This window comes from Euprymna scolopes, chromosome 23 (genome assembly GCF_053919585.1).
Source record: "Euprymna scolopes isolate OS-2025 chromosome 23, ASM5391958v1, whole genome shotgun sequence".
NCBI lineage: Eukaryota > Metazoa > Mollusca > Cephalopoda > Sepiida > Sepiolidae > Euprymna > Euprymna scolopes.
The window spans coordinates 31,624,356-31,643,705 of NC_136504.1; the positions used below are offsets into that span (position 1 = coordinate 31,624,356).

At 32.8% G+C, this 19,350-nt stretch overlaps 1 pseudogene; it reads left to right on the top strand.

The window, feature by feature from the left end:
- The first annotated feature begins 18,564 nt into the window (after positions 1-18,564).
- On the top strand, positions 18,565-18,709 carry LOC145246262 (U2 spliceosomal RNA; annotated as a pseudogene).
- Positions 18,710-19,350: the final 641 nt, after the last annotated feature.

The window sequence follows — 19,350 nt, forward strand, 5'->3', positions numbered from 1 at the left end:
AAGTATTATGGTTCGACTGTGCTCTAAAATGAAACATTCGTTTAGAACTCCCCCGTCTTATCGCATAACTAACTGTAAAGTTTTTGAAATTATTTTTTTATATAATCACTTGAATTGAAGTTTAACGTACAAAAGTCAAGTATCATGGTTTAATTGTGCTCTAAAAGGAAACAGTCATTTCGAACACATTCCTATCTTATTAAATAATCTACATTTGATTTTATAGGCTGGACCTCCTGCTCGTGCGGTAGATAACTTCTAAAACGCACTTGTGATGTTAGTTTGTATAACCCTTCGTGATTCAGACAATTAAATCCGCGCTCGGTGGATTCCCAAACGGATCAGCATTTTCTATTTTTCTGTAGAGTAACAGTATTAATATTTATCCTTGACATTTCGTACATTAATAAAAAAAAAGTTATTATTTTATGGAAATACATTCAATAATAAAATATAAATGAATAATCCACAATCAATTTATATCAAATAAGAATGTGGCGTTTAATTAACGCAATTTACATTTGACATAAAAAAAATGGCGTTCGGCTTTTTGAAGTCAAGGTGATTTCATTCAAATGCTTAATACGGTTTAGGAATATTAAGCACCTCTGCTGAATGGAGAATCGATTATGCTATGAGAAATTGTTCATTTCTATAAATTCTTTAAGAATAAGACGTATCTATCTAGCGCTACCCGGGATCCGATTAAATCAGTTTAATTTTTAACTTTCTGTGTACATTCCCTAACATTATATATTAAATAAATAAGACTATTCTTGTAAGAGGTTTCCAATGTATATAATATCATTTATTCCTCTATTAAGACTTTCTTGCTTCATCATGATTGAAAAATACTTCCATATTACTAGTAGTCCGTACGGGACAACATATATCTATTTTTAATGAACTGTATTTATCATCATAAAATACTATACTATCATTACACATTTTTTTAGTCGAAATCACATTTATACGTGTCATGGTTTCCAGATTATAAACTAAGGGTCGTAGAATCGCATTCACTCGGAAAAGATCTAGCTAATTTGCATATTCTTTTAAACATTCATTTTAATTAATTCCCTATTATTTTTTTCGGTTTTCTTATAAGATGATCATCTTTAGTTAACTATTTCGTGTAATTAAATTCATGCAGATATTCTATATGATTTATGCTTGCATAATATTTGCGTAAAAAGTGTGCAGTGAATACAAAATTGTTTCCATATATATTTATGTATACGTATATATTTTTGTTTAATCTATAAAAGTGAACGTGTCTGTGTGTCTATCTCTGTACCTTTTCCAACACAATAATTCTGCCAATTTTCAGTCTACAGACTCGAAATTTGATATATCAGGTACTAAGATTTGGGAAAATCTTTGTAGTTTGTTTTCGGCCAGAAATTTGGCTTTTAAGGGGTTAAAATTCAACGATTTGACCTTTGAGAACTCTACCAAACTCCTCCGCAAATTTTGGGTCTAAACACTTAAAATTTTTGATATACGTTCTTTGGACAGGACTCTAACTTAATAATCTTATTTGAGCCCAGAACAATAAATGTTAAGGTGTTATAATAAGGGTAAATTTAAAAAAAAATTGACCGTTTTCTTTTTGTTCAACATACCCCACCAAACACCTGGGCAACGCCGAGCTGAAATTCTAGTATATCTATAAAAGTGAACATGTCTGTGTGTCTGTTTATATGTACATTCCCCTCCGCAATTTTTAACTCTGTCAATTTTAAGTCTACAGACTCGAAATTTGGTAAACGGAGTACTGAGGTGTGGGGAAATCTTTGTAGTCCGTTTCTAGCCAGACATTGGCCTGTTTAGGGGTTAAAGTTCAGCGATTTGATCTTTAAGAACTTCTTCGACAATTTTGGGTCTAAACACTTGGAATTTTCGATATAGGTTCATTGGATATGGATCTAACTTAATAACTTGATTTGAGCCCCAAACACTAAATGTTACGGGGTCATAAAAGGGTTTCAAAGTTAAAAAAATTGACCGCTTTTTTTTGTTGCTCAAAATACACCTCCAAACACTCGGGCAACGCCGGGCTAAAATGCTAGTGCATATATATATATATATATATATATATATATATATATATATATATATATATATATACATACTTATTTTCAATAACTACAGACACTAGTGTTCAATCCTTCCGGAATCACCTGTGCAGCGAGTAACTATTGCCGTTGGTCGTGGGATTCGAATCCTGCATCTAAGCCATATCTGTCTCTATTTTCAAGGAACATAATGCCACCAATAACCGCAACGATATTCAAGTGACATTATAAATCTCCATATATATGCGTAATCAGTATTTAATGTCGATTTACAGTGTTATATATATATATATATATATATATATATATATATATATATATATATATATATATACATAAATATATATATATATATACTAGCAGTTCAGCCCGGTTTTGCTCAGGTCCTATGTACTGTTCATAATTTATGTGCATATATATATATATATATATATATATATATATATAAAAAACTTTGATTTATGTGCAGGTAACTTACATCTAAAATTTCAATGTTTATACTTAAAATTAGCGGAGGAGTTTGGTAGAGTATTCAAAGGTCTACGCTTTAATCTTTGAAGATAGATATTTACCCGGAAACGAATTAAAATTATTACTGCATGTCTAAATACCATTTATGTAAAAGTTCAAATGTTTAGACCCGACATTGGCTGACTGGTTTGTTAGGGACCGCAAAGTTCAAATTTTTTAAACCTTGACCTCTTGGAAACCAAAATTTCGGCCAAAAACCGATTAAACAGCTTGCCCTATGTTTGAATATCTTTTATTTAAAATTTCATATGCTTACACAAAAAATTGGCTAAGTAATTTGGTAGAGATCGCAGAGGTCAAATTTAAAAAAAAACTTTGACCCCGATTTCGACCACATAACCTTTATTGTTTTCGGCTCAAATTGAATTAAAGTGTTTGATCCATGTCCACGTAACCTTCATCTTAAATTTTAAGTGTTTAGAGCCAAACTTAGCGGAGGGGTTGAGCAAAGTTTTCAAAGGTAAAACCGTTGGACTTTGACGCCTTGACAGCCAACTTCCTAGCCAAAAACCGATTAAAAAATATTTTTTAAATCTTAATACCCCTTATGTCAAATCTTGAGTCTGTAGATTGAAAATTGACAGAGTAATTTGGCAGGGAAATGTACGCACACACGCACACACACACACACACAAACAATTTCACTTATATGTATACTAGCAGTTCAGCCCGGCTTTGCTCGGGCCCTATGTACTATTATAACTTGCTCTATTTGTGAATACGTTTTATGTAAGATTTCAAATGTTCAGACCAAAATTTGTCTAAGTAAATTCGTAGACTGCATAGGTTAATTTTAATTCTAATTCTGACTCTCATTTAAACCCCTTAAAATGTATTATTTGGGTCTCAAATCAAAATACAATGTTTCATCCATGTCCAAGTTACCTACATCTTAAAGTTTACGTGTTTAGACCCAAACTTGGCGGAGGAATTTGGTAGAATCTGCAAAGGTATACTTGTTTTTTACTTTGACATTGTGGCAGCGAAATTATCGTCCCAAAACTGATTAAAATGTTTGCCGCATCTCTGAATACCTGTTATGTATAAATTTCAAATGTTTAGACCAAACATTATTAAAAATGCTTAGACCAAATTTAGCTGAGTAGTTTGCTAGACACTGCAAAAGTCAAATCTTTTGATATTTGACCCCTTGGCAGCTCAAATTTTCAACCTCAACCAATTAAAAATCTTGCCCTATCTCTGAATACCGTTTATGTAAAATTTCAAATGTTTAGACCAGAAATTGGCTGAGTAATTTGGTAGAGACCGCAGAGGTCATTTTTTAAACTTTGACCCCAATTTTAACGCCTTAACGTTTAATATTTCACCTCAAATCAAATTAAACAGTTTGATCTATGTCCAAGTAATCTATATTTAAAATCTGAAGTGTTTTCAACTCAAAACTTGCGGAGGAGTTTGGTGGAGTTTTCAAATTTCTAATCGTTGAACTTTGGCCACTTGACAGCCAAATTTCTGTTCGAATAACGATTAATAAGATTTTCCCAAATCTCAATACACCTTATGTGAAATCTTGAGTCTCTAGACCGAAAATTGGCAGACTTATTTGGTAGGGAAATGTATATACACACACACGCACGCACACACACACACAAACGTTTTCACTTATATATATATATATATATATATATATATATATTATATATATATATATAATATATATATATATATATAACCTGTATTTCAATCGATTTCCCCACATTTTTCTCTCTCATATATATATATATATATATATATATATATATATATATATATATATATAAGATTTGTTTGTTGACATTTTTATCGATATTATGAGCTGTAAAACGCTGTTATTTTTTATTTTTTCCACTACCTTAGCAGTATTTTAAAGAGATATAACTATTTTCATTATATATATATATATATATATATATATATATATATATATATATATATATATATATATAATGATAATAGTTATATTATTATCATTATATACTATTATCATTGTATATATATATATATATATATATATATAATGATAATAGTTATATCTCTTGAAAATACTGATAAGGTAGTGGAAAAAATAAAAAATAACAGCGTTTTAAAGCTCATAATATCGATAAAAATATCAACAACAAAATTTTATATGTATATATATATATATATATATATATATATATATATATATATATATATATATATATATACATACACTTGTGCCCGATATTATTCATACCCCTCGGATCTTTGAGATTTCTATAAGAATATTGCTCAAACCAGAAGGTAGACAATATTAAAGGGATTTCAAACAATAAATCAAGCATAAGCATTTAATTTAAACTCAACAAATAAATAAATTATGCAAGTTTGAAACATTATACAAAGAAAAACAATAATGGCACTAGTTCAAAATTATTCATACCTCTCTTACTAATAGTCAATGGCATGCCCTTTATTCTTAATAACTGCCTGTAACCGTTTTGGATATTTATCAACAAGGTTTTTACAAGCATCAACACTGATTTTTGACCATTCTTCAATGCAGTAGTTCTCCAAATCCCTCAAATTTCTAGGTTTCCGCTTTTTAACCTCAGTTATCAATATGTGCCAGAGGTGTTCGATAGGGTTCAGGTCGGGACTCTGGCTAGGCCATTCCAAAACATTAATTTGATTATCCTCAAACCATTTCTTGACTATTTTGGCAGTATGTTTTGGATCATTATCCTGTTGAAGGACCAAGTTTGGTCCTAAGTGGAGCTTCTCCGCATCCTGTCTAATGTTTTTCTGGAGTATCTCCCAATATTGCTCCTTCTTCATGGTTCCATCTATCTTGACCAAACTACCTGGACCACTAGCCGACAAGGAGCCCCAAAACATTAGGCTACCACCACCATGTTTCACCGTTGGTATGGTGTTCTTTGGGGTGTAGGCTTCTCCTTTCATCCTCCAAACGTAAGAAGCATCCATATGGCAAAAAAATTCAATTTTTGTTTCGTCAGTCCACAAAATACTTGAGAAAACGGACTCTGGAGAATTCACATGAGTCCCAGCAAACTTTAGACGTGCTGCAAGGTGTTTTCCGGTGTGCAATGGAGTCCTTCTTGGTCTTCTTCCTTTCAGACCATTTTCATGCAGAGTCCTTTGCAATGTTTGCCTTGATATTTTTATGCTAGAAGACTCCAGATTTTCTAAAATGTCCTTAGTAGTGGTGGTTGGATTTGCATTAACACTTCTTACAATATTCCTGGTGGCTCTAGCAGACAGTTTCCTTTTCCTTCCTCTACCAATCAAGTTGTTTGTTGTGTGGTGGCTCTGGAATTTTTTGATGATGCTCTGTACTGTTGCTGTAGGGACCTCAAATTTCTTGGAAATTGACTTGTAACCAAAACCATCCTTATGTGAATTCACAATTTTAGTCCTAAGACCATTACTAAGCTCTTTTTTCTTCCCCATTCTAATAGTTTTTATTCTTTTATTGGTTTTCAGTTGATATCATTTTAATTTCTGAAAAACGCAAAAAACGAAATGAAATTAATCAAAGGTTGTATAAAAGCATTCAAAATAAGAATCAAATAGGAAACAAACAGTCAGAAACTCGGTTAATACTGAAAAAATAAGGGGGTATGATTATTTTTGAACATTGCAGATTTTATAAATAGCTGTATATTTCTTTTATTACAAGTATCCCGAGATTTTAAAATGACGAAAATGATCAGAAGAGGTTTATTAAGAATATGTATCAATATGGACGTAAACAATAAATTCTTACAAAGTTACACCTAATAAACTCAATTTTCAAGGGGGGTATGAATAATATCGGTCACAAGTGTATATATATATATATATATATATATATATATATATATATATATATGAATAGATGACCCTTATTTTTTATGGGACGTATTTATTTATTTATTCATCTTATTATTAAATGCATTCAATTATTTATTTTTATTATATATATATATATATATATATGTGTGTGTGTGTGTGTATGTGTGTGTGTTTATTTACGTGCAAATGTAAGTTTGTATAAACGTCTATATTTATACCGATGGTATCATCTCTAGTGTGTTGTCTTCGTTTTGATATTGCGTATATATACGTATATCTCATGCAACCGCGCTGTATGTACAATGTGTTTATATCTATATATGCGTGCGTGTCTAGCGACTCGGATCGTCTAGTCTAAATAATATTCGCTTGTGAATGCGTTTGTGCGTCGGTGTCTTATACATTCAAATAACAGTTAACAAGAAACATTCATTGTACATTAATGAACACAGTTCTTTACAAGAACGAACAATAATACATTTATGAAGTTGGTGACATTCGCGCTGCTATAATCTCAACTTAAAATCTTAAATCTCTCACGTGTGTATAAATCTCTCATTGTGCATAAATAATTTGCTTATATATATTTATATATCTACATATACGATGAGAATAATGGGAATAGTATTCATTCTAAATAGAGAAATAAAAAAGAAACTAACACAGTTATTTTTTCATCATTAATACGTTGATGAACACATAAGGTGGTTTATTGCTTTTTTATTTTGATGAACACATACTTTTATTCGTTCCTTTTTTATTTCGCTCTCTTGAGATATATATATATATATATACCCACACACATGTATGTATGTATATATATATATATATATATATATATATATATATATATATATATATAGCTACTTCATTTAATCACTTTAATTAATATACGAAAGTATAACTTTATGTGTACACTTTAAGTATTTACTTCAACAGTGCTCAATACGTAGGTAAAGCTAGATAGTAAGTTATAAGATATATATGGCGATTAAGCTACACAGAATATTCCGCGTTTCATCCTCGCTAAGATTCATCAGGCTTATGCGAGACTTTTGTGTTGTCTCTCGTTTTTATATACGCACCTTCTATTGAGATTTTAGTTAGCCAATCAGCTTTCTAGTTTCCACACACAAAGGAGGGAGCTAACCGGAGGTCAACTGGGCATTTGCGCTGTAAGTGCCTGCTCATTGGCTGATTAAGAAGGGTGCGGGTGAAACTGGAAAGCTGATTGGCTAACTAAAAATTCAATAGAAGGTGCGTATATAAAAACGAAAGACAACACAAAATTCTCGCATAAGCCTGATGAATCCTAGCGTGGATGAAACGCGAAATATTCTGTGTAGTTTAATCAACATATATATTTTATAACTTACTACCACACACACACACACACACACATATATATATATACATATATATATATATATATATATATATATGTAGCAATTTATAAAATATGTATGAGATAAGTTACACAGAATATTTCGCGTTTCATTCTCGTGAGAATTCGTCAGGCTTATGTGGAGAGTTGTGGTTATCTCGCGTTTTTATATACGTATATATTAAAGACGAATTCTCACGAGAATGAAATGCAGACTATTCTGTGTAGCTTAATTGCCATATATATTTGATATATTACTTGCTAGTTCTACTTATCTATTGAGCACTGTTGAAGTAAATACTTAAAGTTTACGCACAAAATTATACTTTCGTATATTAATTTATGTGACTAAACGAAGTAGTCATATATATATATATATATATATATATATATATTCCACTAAATTCGTTTTTCTTTTGTGTGTATTGATATTCATATTAAAACACAAATTTCTATTCATTTGAAAAGAAAATACAATTTTCTTATATATCCGTTGTGGAATTGCATTCACTATCAAAATATCCAGCTAATTTGCATAATCTTTAAAACATTCATTTTTAATTAATTCCCTATTAGTTTTTTCGGTTTTCTTATGGGATGAATATCTTTAGTTAACTATTACGTGTAATTATATTCATGCACATATTCTACATGATTTATATTTGCATAATATTTAGGTAAAAAGTTTATAGTAAACAGAAAATTCTTTCCATTTTTGTTTAATCTATTTAGTCTATCTATCTACATTTCTAGAAAAGTAAACGTGTCTCTCTGTGTGTATGTCTGTGTATATTTCCCTACGCAATAACGTTGTCAATTTTAAGTCTATAGACTCGAAACTTGATATACAGTGTAAATCTTTGTGATTGGTTTTCGGCCAGAAATTTGTCTGTTAAGGGGTCAAAGTTTAACGATTTTACTTTTGCGAACTCTACCAAACTTCTCCGACAATTTTGGGTCTAAACACTTAACATTTTAGATATAGGTTCCGTGGACATGGATCTAACTTAATAACTTAATTTGAGCCCAAAACAATAAATGTTAAGGGGTCATAATAGGGGTAAAATTTAATTTTTGTTTTGCTCAGCATACATCTCCAAACACCCGGGCAACACCGGGCACCCATATATATATATAACTATATATATATATATATATATATATATATATATATATATATATATATATATATATATATATATATTCAAAATGTGCCGATTCAATGCAGATTTAAAAAACAAAAAACAAACATTTATTTGATTATACATCGAACTTGCCGACATAATCACGTATTCGTGGAAAGTTTTTAAAAATCTTTTTTTTATTCCTCGTGGCGGGATGCCACTAAGAAAAAAACAAGACCCGTCCGGTGTTATGAACGGTGATATTTAAAAGTGCTGGTTTGGAGACACGCTTGATCGCGCGCGGATGAATATAGGAAGGTATGTTTCCTCCGCGATAAAAGCGTTGCTTTAATCCAAATTCAGAATGTGTGATTAGTAAGCAAATTCAACGCAGATTTTATAAAATGAACTCATATTTATTTGTTTATAAATCGACTTTTCGAAGTAATAAAAAAATAAGACCTGAACAGAAATTATACTCTAATATAAATATTAGTGTTACGTTGCCGTTATAAAAAAGCAAAAACAAAATAAATAAAAATCCCGGTCGGCATTTTTTTTTTTTTTTTTTTTTTCAAAATAATTTATTACCGTTAATCTCCCGTCTCGGCACCACTTAAAACTCTCTCACTGTAGTCCAATTCGTTCGGTATACATTTTTCTTCTCTGATCTCACGCTGGCCGTAGCGAGTCATTTCTCGGCTTCGATTTTACACGTTGATTTTCTTTGACGCCGACATTTTTCGCTCCCGAGCACAAGGTGTCTTTTTTCTCTTCTTTTGTCGCGCGTGGAAGAGCGTCCTGAACTTATCTCTCGTTGAGTTTTCTGAGGTATAACTTACATAGATAAAACTTTGACTAATAGCTGACACCCGACGGATATTCACTTCGTTCAACCTACTCTACCTAAAAGCAGTATTAAGGACAATGAGGATAAAAATGCTGAAAGATATCTTGCTGCGCAACTTCCAACTTCCTAATTTGCATAAGCGCTCGTTTCAGCTAATGCTGCTGCTTCTAATCTCTTCCAAAGCAAACTATCCTTTGCTGCTTCTATTTTAGCACGCGCTCAGATGCACTATCTTACATTAGTAGCGTACTATCTTTTTTTTTACCAAAGTATGTGTTGTTAGTTCGTACAAACATTTTTATTGATAGGAAGTGTTGCTACATACATGCATTAATAACACACATTCTGTTTTTCGCCACAGTTATTTTCCGCCGAGGCCAGTAACTAAATCATCTGTTGTCTATCTTTTTGCATTAACATGTTTGATACTTTAAGCATATAACTTATCGTCCAGAAAGGCAATTAAATCGCAATGTTACTCTCTCTGTCCTGTTGGTGCAAACGTAAGGGTGAGCAATTAAGGACGTGGACGACAACGATCAGGAATAACGTTGGTGAACTCTCAAGTCCACAAGTAGTCGGTCATCGAATTTATAGTTGCGATTGGTTAAACAGCTGTTGCGACCTTTTTAAAGATTACTGTGTTTGGTTCCTCATGGTTGAAAACGTGGAAACATGAGGGAATATGCCGCACAACTCTACCGGGATAAACGCCGTTGTAACAACAACAATAAACTCGTAGATCTGGTCAGATTATCCATCAAAGAGAATGCATACTTTGATGTAAAATCCCTGTCCTTACTCAGACACCTTAGCACAGAACAACTTACTCCTTATTGCAGAACTCCTGTCTGCTAGCCGACGATCTTCCTCAATCTGGAGATTCAAATGAGAATAACCAGTTTGCACACCTATATTTGCTTAAGGAGTAGGTAAGCCCCACCCATCGCCTGTTTTTAAATATGCATTTATCTATATGTCAGACGTCAAAGTATCATCGAAGGAACTATTAAAATACATATATTACTTACCCTGTATTCCGATTAGGAAAATAAACACCATCCCACTATATCAATCCCTTCATCGGAACAACTCAGGAACAGTTGATTGTCACTTAGTTTCCCATGCCCACCTGGGATCGCTCTTGTGCTGATAGCATGTGTGAACAGGTTGGACAACTTGTCCAGCCTCTGTTTTCGACTGGTAGTACAGCAACACTAACTATTAGGTAGTGCTATGAGCAGTTGCTGTGTTAAAAGTTTTATAATATTGGAATAACTCTAGTGTCATGTCGTGCGTGGAAAAGGGGTTCTGCACTCATCTCTCGTATACTTTTACGAGGTCTAAACTGCATATTTAAATATTTAGCTAATAGCTGACACCCGACGAACATTCACTTCGTTGAACCTACTCTATCTAAAAACAGTATTAAGGACAATGAGGAGAAAAATGCTGATAAATATCTTGCTGCGCAACTTCCCATTTTGGAGGTTTCCTATAAAATTGCTCATAATCACAATTATCACTCACACCCCAATGGCAATATACCTTGTTTAGGTTAGACAAAAAAGAAGGAAAATGAAGAAAAAGAAAACAACGCACTGTTTTGGTGAAGCATTCCACTGACGCGTTTTAAACTTTGGTAAAAAATGGAAACAATTTGTTGAGTAATTTATAGAAAACACTCTTCTCCAGATATATGTTTGTCTCAATTGAATCATGATCAACTAAAGTATAAAATCTGTTTACGTTATGATTGACGCAAAAACATTAATCTCCTACACCGTGAACACATGCAAATATCTTCAGCATGTTTATTTATCGCTGCAAAGCTTTAATCTCATTCGAACGAGTGATAAACCGACAAGATCTTATAATAACTTGATAATATTTGTATAAATAGACTAGAAGGGGAAATTACGCGCGGAAACATCATTTCGAATGTAAGCCATAATCTTCCTCAGTTCTGTGTAACTCATCCTTGTTAATTCATAAGTTATGAAAGTAAAAATGTTTGGTAAAAAAACAAACCATTCCGACAAATGCGCATTTTAAAATGCAGATTTAAAATTAAACTGAAATTACATGAAAAATTATCAGAAGGGACTTTTCTTCGGAATAAACTGGCAAGACTTTACAAGACATCTGTTGAACAGAAAGCAGAGTTAAAAATAAACAGTAAAAGTAAAAAATAAAAAAAAAGTTTTATTTGACATAACCTAAATGATAAATATTATATCTAAAAAGTTATCTAATTAAGAAATTATAATCGGGCATCATACATTTCGATTCATTTTTCGAAGTTCAGCTATTTAATTATTTCGTTAAAAGTTAAAGTAAATATTTCCTGTTAACATTGCCTAACTCCACAAATAATGTTTTAAAGCAAGACTACCTTAAAAAATTTTAGTTAAACTTCACAAGAACTTGCTTCAACTGCCAATCATATTAATATGTATGTATATATATATATATACATATACATATATATACATATATATACATATCTATATATATATATATATATATATATATATATATAGTAATTTATAACATATATATGGCGATTAAACTACACTGAATATTTCGCGATTCTTCCACTCTAGGACTCTTCAGCCATATGCGCGAATTTTGTGGTTGTTTATCGTTTTTTTATGCTCATCTTCTACTGAGATTTTAGTTAGCCAATGAGCTTTCTAGTATCCACCGCGCCTTTCCTATCAGCCAATGAGCATGTATTTATCGAACAAAGGCCTATTTGACCTCTGGTTGACATGTTCCTTCGTGTGTGGTCTATTTAGTTTCTTGATCTGTTTTAAAACTAGGTTAGTGTATTTTTATGTTAGTTTATATAAAAATATATATATGTCTACATACATATATGCACATATAAATATATATATATGTCTACATACATATATGCACATATATACATATATATATATATATACATATATATACATGCATATATGTGTGATCGTTTATGTATACTCATGTTTATTTGATTTATTTATTTGTTTATTTTCTATTTTTGTTAGTTTTAAAACTATTTTGTATCTCTAATAAATAATGGGAACTCAAAGAAAGCGGACATTCGCCGGTAGTCGAATGGAAAATAGTAAGACAAGCTACCACATGTAGGGACCTTGACGGACCATGTAGATTATGCTTTCATGAAAAATTTGCTATCCTGTACTTTAAGAACCCCAAAATCTATTAAACTGTAGAAGAGAAATAGCAAACAACTGTGTTCACAAGTAAAATTTACTCTAGGATAGCGATACAAAATAGTTTTAAAACTAACAAACATAATAGAAAATAAACAAATAAATTAATTAAATAAACATGAATATACGTAAACGATCACACATATATGTATGTATATATATGTATATATATGTGCATATATGTATGTACACAACATATATATAAAAATTTATATATAAACTAACATAAAAAAACACTAACCTAGTTTTCAAACAGATCAAGTAACTAAATAGAGCACACACAAAGGAACATGTCAAACAGAGGTCAAATAGGCCTTGGTCCGATAAATACATGCTCATTGGCTGATAGAAAGGGCGCGGTGGATACTAGAAAGCTGATTAGCTAATTAAAATCTCAATAGAAGATGAGCGTAAAAAAACGATAAACAAACACAGAATTCGCGCATAAGCATGTAGAATCCTAGAGTTGATTAAACGCGGAACAATCAGTGTAGCTTAATCGCCATACATATTTTATAAATTACTAACTTGCTGTACCTACGTATTGAGCACTTTTGAAGTAAATACTTAAAGTTTACGCATAAATCTATACTTTCGTATATTAATTTAATGTGAGTAAATTAAGTAGTTATATATATATGTATATATATATACATATATATATATATATATATATATATATATATATATATATATATAATCTACTTTTAATTTTAATTTTTCCGTTAGGGATTACAGTAGTACCTTGGGGATTTTGTTTGCTTCTTAAAAAAGCACAGAAAAAAGTTTTATTTTCTTTTGCTCATCACTTGAAAGAGAACTTGAATGCCTACTAGACACAGTGACACTGTCCTCTAGTGTCTATGGTTTCTCTGTACAGGGGTTTATCAGGACAACCGACATTATGATATTTTGTCCACAAATAAACCCTGACTAAATACTCAAAATATTATAGTATTTGAAGTCTAAATAAGATCTCCTCAAGATGTCTACCCTACTCTATTTATACAAATGATGTTACTTTTAGTAAAAACACTAGGGTGAATACTCCACCAAACCAGACGAATTCTTGTCCTGGATTCCAGTATGCCCAAGAGACTAAAAAGAAGATATACCATAACATAATTAGCTGGTAAATAAGTGTGGGTAATATTAATATTATTAACTTCTTTACTAACTCAACGTTTCAGAAATAAAAGAGAACTGAAATGGAATCCCCGAATATTTATGCATTTCTATAGAGATCACGTGTTAGTCCTAGGAAGGTGACCTTTGATATTAGAAAACTTCAACTGAAGTAAAATGAAACAAACAAACACGCAAACAAAAAATGGAAACAATAAAAATACGCTTAAAATAGTAATTTGGGGTTGAAAACGGCGAAGGAACTCCATCCACACCTACTGTATCCCTCCGGAATATATGAAGAAAGATACTACACTTTGTCTAAGGATGACATCGAACTGTGCAAGGCAGGGGCGTTCATCTCCTTGAGATATTATAAAGATGCGCTATCTTCATACATATAGCGCCTAGTATTCCTAAATGGTCGTCTACATCGTAATATCCCGAATTAGTGTTGTGTAATTCGGTAATTTAATGAGAACCGGTATATCAACATGATTTGCCTTTGTACAGCAAGTTTTTTAGAAGTTTATATTTCTGATCACTAGGGCTATGACAACAGCATATTCATTTCATTTTTTGACTCTCAGGTATATATCCATTGGCATCTTATATGTTTTTATGTAGAGTGATGGGCTTCTCGGTTGTTTAATTGTGTCCAACTGTGTCGGATATATACTCAAGTGTAAAAACAATGAAAAAAATATGCTGTTATCCTAGCCATCGTCATCACCGAGCTCGGATATACCATGGCTTATAAATCTATCATGAATGCATATGTCAGTGCGCGATCTGGTCTAACGAGAGATAACAGAAAATAATAAAATTGAGTTCAATGGTGGGAGCAAGAGTGTCTTAGTTTTCTCAGTTTCCTCAATAAGTCACATTAGTAAACCATACTGATAATTTGCAATAAGAACGAAGCGCCGCTTATAGCAACCTTTAATTTTACATGCATGCATGTTCTTAGTTTCTAGTAATCGTCACTTTAGCAGGTCTTTACTTTCCAATAGGCATGTTATGCTTAAGGCGGTTTAGCTACGGAAAATATCAGACTACGGTGCTCATTGTTACGACACGATGTGCTAGTGTGACGTTATCCATGTTCATGCAAGTAGACTCAACACGTTGTAGCAGAGTACGTCAAAAGGTACAGAAGACAAGTGATAACTTCACTCATTTTTCCATGTTGTACCAACGACATATATTTCCGGGTACAATAAAACATTATCATGCTATTTTTCTCTGACCTCTGACCCCCTCGAACCACGTTTAGAACGTCATCCACGTCTCTAATGTAATCGTCTCCTCTAACGTGCGTTCTCTCCTTTTTATAGTCTGTTTATTTGTCCTTAGCGCGGTGTCATTTCGCACACTGCACAATGTTTGCATACGTGTATCCGTTCCCTGCTAAACTGGTATGTCTACACCACATTTTCAGCTGTAATGACAACGAAACAGCAGTCTGCGGATGTCGTGCAATTTCACATAAATCAGACTGGCTTCATACCAGAGTTCGTGACTTGAACTAAATGAAAGCTTTAAAATAATACATCTGGGAAGGAGCTACAAAGCGTCCCTTTCCTGCCTTGACAGAATCAAAACCGACTTTGAAATCTAGTGGGCAAAGCCTTCCTCTACACACTACTACAATATTTTCACACAAGAGACGTAGCGAGGTTATCTATGCTATATCATTACTTTCATGGCAGATGCTGAACTGAACTTTTATCTATTCCATGTAAAATATTCCCAGCAGACACTCGTCTATCTACAACAACTGATAACATTTTTTCTGATTACCTATATCTATATGTAAGGGATTAATTTCCCGAGGAATTCCCTTAATCCCGGCTTTAAACCAGGGGCTTCAAAGATCAAGGGTTTTCCTAAGTATGTTGGTGGTACCTACAATTGAAGAGGTTTGAAGACCGCTTAAAACATCGAGGATTTGTACTTTTTGAACTGTCCTTCCAGACGACTTAATACTACTCCTAGTGTACCAACTACGACCAGGATTATTTGTATTTAACCCCGTGTATACGCCTTATCTCCAAGGCAAATGGAGTATAATTGCTCCACTTCTCATTCCTTTTCTCTCTCACATTCCTTTCCCAGGGTACTGAAAAGTCTACACTCAGCCAGTTTTTTGAGACCTTGTCTATGACGACCAAGTCCGGATAATTATGTTCCAATTGCTTGGTCGTTATGACACTTTTGTCCGACCATATAGCTACATTGCCATCCTCACTTGTTCTCACTCCATCAGGCACCTTCTCAAACACTTTTCACTTCATCAGGCATCTTCTCAAACCATTTTCCAGCACACTTCACCTCAACCCTCTTACACACCTCCTAATATATCCGGAGTCCCATGCGATCGTGTTTTTTGTGGTACTCTCTATGGGCCAGTCTACTACACCCCGCTGCAAGGTGCGCAATTGACTCTGAGGTCTTACCACAAATCCGGCATTCTGCAGCAATTTCCTCTCTGAGAACCACTTTTTTGAACAATCGTGTTCCTAATGTCTGCTCTTGTGCTGCACACAAAATAAGCTTCACTACTCTTAGCCAGATACCCAGCTCTAAGCACTTGACATGATATTTCATCAGCCACTTCTACTATATCCCGGAGGAAATTTCCATGCATTTTCTTCCTAGCCAGTTATTCTGACCTTTCTCTAAACATACGTTTCACGTAATCAGCCATGGTCTCCCACACCTCTACGTGATTGGCCACAACCTTAAGCATTCACTCCTCACTTCTAACCACATGCTCCTTCAACGACCTCCTCGTTTCTGATACAATCTTTTACACTTTTCAATCCTCTCCCACCATCTTTCCTCTTTTGATACAGCCTAGCTACGCTACTTTGAATGTGAAATATATTAAACATTGCTAAAACTTTTCTTGTTTTGATATCCATGGCATGCAAATCCTTGTCAGGTCATTCTAAAATCCCGCATTGTATATCAAAACACTGAATGCCCATGCATTCACTTCTTCCATTAGGTTTCCTCCATACAGTCTCGATTTTGCAATTATTTTCACTCTTCTAAGATACTCCTTCCTGACTTTCTCCATTTTTCTGTTCATGATGCAAACAACCGCCAACACTCCCAAATACTTATATCCTGTATCTTCTATTTCTTTCATGATTTCTCCATTTGGCAGCAGAACTCCGTAGCTGTTGTCGCTTTTGGCCGGAAAAAATGTACACAAAAACAGAAACATAAAACATCCGAACATGTGTAAGACAATTCCTTGTTTAAGCATGAATTTCAAGTTTAAATCAAAATTTCGGTTAGAAACGCTTTCTTGTTTTGTTTGTTATTTTATAATAATAATAAAAATAAAAATAAAAATAATAATAATAATAATAATAATAATAATAATAATAATAATAATCAGAGAAGCCTTTTGCCCCCTAAATTCCAGTGAAGAGCAATAGTCGCTGTCAACGAGAAATCAATGGTAAGCGGCTGTTACGTTAATACAAATGCAAACGCGATAATAATAATAATAATTAATAATAATAATAATAATAATAATAATAATAATAATAAAACAGCAACAATAGTAATGGCAGAAAAAAAAACACCTGTCATTACAGCTACAGTAATAACAAAAACATATCACCAATACTACTACCACTACCACTACTACTAGTAACAATGATAGTAATAATAGTAATAACATAAAGTAATTTTTAATACTACTACTACTAATAATAATAATAATAATGATAATGAAATAATGATAATAATAATAATGATAATGATGAAATAAAAATAATAATAATAAGAAGAAGAACAATAATAATAATAATAATAATAAAAATCATAATAATAATAATAATAATAATAATAATAATAATAATAATAATAATAAATTCACTTAGAAACGCTTACTTGTTTCGTTTGCTATTTGTTTGAACTCCACTGCTGATGTTGCTGTTGGCCGGAAAAAATATGCACGGAAACAGAAACATAAAACATCCGAATATGTGCAAGACAATTGCCCGTTAAACCGTGAATTTAAGATTCAAATAATACTTTCAGTTAGAAACGCTTACTTGTTTCGTTTGCTATTTATAAGTCACTCCGTCGGTCGGTCTGTCCGTAACACTTTTGTGCTTGGCCTTTTGGTAAGATCAAAGGTCTGTTGTTAATATATGCTGTTCTTAGCTTTTTAAGTTTTTCTTGGCCTTTTGGCCAAGATCAAAGTGTAGGATCTGCTCCGGCAGATTCTGCAAGAAAATACCATATGTGGAGGCAATCCTTGGTCAATGTAGGGGCAACCCTTCATACCAATTGTCACTATCCAGCTCCCCTACTCCCCGGGGAGTTGGTCTCCATTTCCCTTTACTCCTCACATTAAAAATCGGCCTTGTACCTAATTTGATCGGTGGGGAGCAAATAAATAGCCTTTTCTTGGCCTTTTGGCCAAGATCAAAGTGTAGTATCTGTTCTTGCTACATGCTGTACTTATGTTTGTAACTTTTCCCTGGCCACATGGCTAAGATAAAAGTGTAGTATATTTTCTTAACAGATGCTTCACTTACATTTGTAACTTTTCCTTGGCAAGTGAAGGGAAACCTTTCCATTCTAAGGCATTTTTAGTTGCATGCAAGTCAGTCCATCGGTCGATCTGTAACACATTTACATTTTATTTTATTTTTTTTAAGCAAGGGGTATGGAGTAACATTTTGGTCCCCCGATTTATCAGAGAGGGTCCTATTTCTTCAATGGGTCCGTCTGTCTGTTTGTACGGATTATTGACGGATAAGTCTCCATTAGTTTTTCCTGAAATTTTTTCACAAATTATATTTTAATATATAAATGTGCATAGTAAAAACATTTTTATCTTTCTTTCTTTTTTTTTTTTTGCGAAAAATCCTGTTTTGCTCGAAGGGGCTCAAAAGGGGTCAAAAATGGCCAAAAATGGCACTTCTTGTCCCGTAACATTTGATCCATCCGTTAGATTTTTCTGAAACTTGCCCAAAATATGAAGGGCATTGTTCTTAATATAAATTCAATATTGATGACCCTGACAAAACTGGATTTGAATGTGCTGAAAACGCCCTTTCGTCTGGTGCGTTTCTCATATTTGTCAACAAAACTCGATATGTCTATATAGTGGTTCACCATGTTGCTGAATGTAAATATACATGTGTAAAGGTGTAAAACTGCACTGCTTGTCTATTGGTAT